Source organism: Tupaia chinensis, unplaced genomic scaffold (genome assembly GCF_000334495.1).
Source record: "Tupaia chinensis unplaced genomic scaffold, TupChi_1.0 Scaffold000270_1, whole genome shotgun sequence".
NCBI lineage: Eukaryota > Metazoa > Chordata > Mammalia > Scandentia > Tupaiidae > Tupaia > Tupaia belangeri.
Window position 1 is genome coordinate 6,095,542 of NW_006159750.1, and position 3,390 is coordinate 6,098,931.

Consider the following 3,390-nt stretch of genomic DNA (forward strand, 5'->3'; position numbering starts at 1 on the left):
GAAGTGAAACAGGAAGAATGAGAAAGGTGAGGAAATCACAGGGACTTCAAAAAGTTTCTGTAAAATGTCATTACTAGTTTATTTTGGTGGTGTGGTGGTTAAGGTGGCTGAATTCCACATGGTTGACGTCACAGTTCAAGTCCTAGACCTGGTGGCTTGAGAAACATGCCAGGTATGTGTGTGTGCATGCCCAGAATCCTGAAAGAAGGGAGAAATGGAGGAAAAGGGATTACAGCATGGCCATCCCTCCCTGGGTGGTGCTTTCTCACTTTCCCTCTTTTTCTCTGTCTCTCTCTGGTGAGCACATGTACCCTGTAGCAAAAACTAAAAAGAAAAAAAAAAGTTTATTCAGGTACAAAAAATTTTGAAATCCATGCAGAGTTTCTTCATAGTACACATTTTCCCTGACCTTTTTGAAAATTCCTTTCACTGCCAAAGGAATGAAAGAGGAAAAGAAAGAGAAAGAAAGAAAGGGAGGAAGGCAGGCAGGCAGGTGCAGAGGTGGGGGCAGGGATGGGAATCTGGGTGGGGAGGTAAGAATCAAAGAAAGACCCATGAAGGATAAGTAGGGAAGGAGCTAGAGAAGATAGTCAAGAAGAGAGAGGGCTGTGGAAGGCCGAGAAGGATCCCAAAGAGAAGGGCCAGCTGGTGAGGCGTCTTGGTGTCTGCCTTGGGAGTCTAAAGGACTAAGATTTCTCCCCTGCCTTCCAGAACACAGGATGAATTCCCTGTCCACCGGAACAGCTTCCCCACCCCACCCTTCACACAGTTATGAGAGGTCTCTGGACCAGCTAGGATTAGAGGACAGGTGGAAAACATCTCTTTGGGTCTGTAGGTTATAGCAGGTTCATAAAACTGTAGGTTTGGGGCCAACAGGCAGTATGGTGGTTAAGGGTGCTAGATTCCCACATGGACGACCGTGGTTCAAGTCCTGGACCTGGCGGCTTGCTTTCTCACTTTCTTACTCTCTCTCTCTATCCCTTTATGGTCAAGTAAAAATAAATAAAGATAAATAAAATAATTATATGTTAAAAAAAAAAAGAACTGTAGGTTCTAAGTGTTTCAGGGTTAAAAAAATCTTGAAGATCCACTATTGAATCCCTATGGAAAGCTCACCTGTCTGGCCCCTCTGGGATGACTTGAATACCTGTCAGGTCTGCCCCTTCAGAGGTGTTTACTGGCCCTCCCAAGACTGATTTATGTAGCTGCTGTGGCTGAGTGTCAGTCACCAGTTAAACAACAATTTTGTGAGTACCTATTTCATACTCACTGGGAAGACGGAGAGCAAGATCGGGGATCCTAGCACACAACCTGGGCCCATAGAGGATAGTGCTCGGTCAGCCTGACTGTGCCTCTCAGGGTCCTCTTTCATACTCTGTGGTCACTTTGTTTGACCTGTGACAATTCCCCAAACCACACCTAAAAACCAAGATGCATGAATAGATCAGGGGATGGGGGACTGGAGATGAGCCATAAAAATCTTAGGTTCCCTCTAAACACAGAGTGGGCCTTTGAAAGCGCAAAGCACTTTTACGTGCTAGTTAAACGGCCTTCCCGTGGTGTCGTCAGGATTTACAGGGAGGTGGGTGGGGGGTGGGGGAAGACGAGGCCAAGGGCAGCCTTGACCTACTGGTCTTTAGGAGCTCACTCTGGGGTTCAGAGGAGACGGGAAGAAGGGGAGGGCTTAGCTTAGCAACTTCTTGACTGTCATGGTCCATTTATCAGGCAGGGACAGTAAGGCTCTTCTGTCATGCTCTGAGCTCTTGAGCCCTCCCTTGGGGCAGTGCTGATGGCCAAGCCACGTATTCCAGACCAGCAGGTTCCCCACCAGAAGACAGAGAAAGAACTCCACAGAGGCCGAAGCCAGGATGCCGTGTGGATTTCAGGCACGAAGTTCTAGAACCACACAAATGGCTTCATGAGGAGACATTGTCTTGCTTACATCTGAGGCCAACACCCAGGAACCATGGGAGTGCCAGGGCGCCTGCCCCAGCTCAACTCCATGAGTTAGAGATGCCCACCCACCAACCTGCCTCCCTGTGACAGCCTGTAGGAATGCCATGTCCTTGAATTTAGACTTAAAAAAAAGAAATCCTCTTTGCCTCCGGCATGGTAAGAACAGCTGTCACTGGCTAGCCACCGAAGATCTTGGTGTCAGCTGTGGGTTGCTGCCCAGCCCAGTGTTACTGGTATTGTAAGAACAAGCTGTACCCAAAGTTGTGCTTCTGCCAAGGTGTCCCAGATGCTGAGATCGCATCTTTGACCTGGGGCGGAAGAGGTGACAGAGGATGGATTCCCATTCTGGGGCCACATGGTGTCAGATGAATATGAGCAGCTCTCCCTGGAGGCCCTGGAGGCTACTTGTATTTGTGCAAACAAGTACATGGTGAGAAGTTGTGGCAAAGCTTTCATGTCTGAGTGCAGCTCCACCCTTTCCACGTCATCAACATCAATAAGATGTTGTTCTGTGCTGGAGCGGACAGGCTTGAGACAGGTATGCGGGGTGCCTTTGGGAAGCCCCAGGGTACAGAAGCAAGGGTCCGCCTTGGCCAGGTTATCACGTCCATCTGCACCAAGCTGCAGAACGAGGAGCATGATTGAGGCCCTCTGCAGGGCCACGTTCACGTTCCCTGGCTGGCAGACCATCAGTGGGGCTTTACCAAGTTTAATGCTGGTGAATTTGAAGACATGAGAAGAACCTCATCCCTGATGGCTGTGGTGTCAAATATATCCCCAGTCGTGGTCCTCTAGACAAGTGGCGAGCCTTGCACTCATGAGGGTTCATACTGTGCTGCCCCTTCCTTAATCACAGTCACTGATAAATCTTAACTTCTGTTAAAAAATCCACAAAATCAACGTGTCACTTCAGCCACCCTGAAATGCCCACTATGTTTCCCTCTGGGAGAGGTAGACTCAGCAAGTGGGAGCTGAGCAGGGTGTGGGGGGAGGAAGTTGCCTCTCCCTGGGCTTCCAAAGCTCTGAGCGTACCCTTGCAGGCCTGCACCACTTAAACTGCCTATGGGCTCCCCTTCCATGGTAAGCTCCGATGTCTGGACCCCAACTGCAGGAGAGAGCCAAGGTTCACTGCCACCCTAGACCCAGGCGTCATGCTGGGTGATCCCTGTACACAGCCCGCTTTATCTTTCCACCCTCCTGCACGGGGGATACGAGTATTCCCTGCCTTATAGTTCAGGGCCAGGAGGACAGGCATTACTGACCTCTGCTGTATCGGACCCCCCTTTAGAAAGATAGTACAGACACTTTCCCTTTAATCCTCCCGGCCTCCCAGCTGCGTCATATCAACCTCAGTTTACAAACGGGGAAACTGAGGCCCGTGCAAGTTCTGTGACTGGGGAAGTTCCAGCTGGCTAGTGCCCACCCAGAGCTCTT

The 3,390-nt window shown here is 50.0% G+C and overlaps 1 pseudogene; it reads left to right on the forward strand.

Annotated features, from left to right (window-relative positions):
• The window catches only part of LOC102494206 (60S ribosomal protein L10-like), a 15,326-nt pseudogene extending 12,549 nt beyond the window's left edge, over positions 1 to 2,777 (forward strand).
• The last annotated feature ends 613 nt before the right edge of the window (positions 2,778 to 3,390 follow it).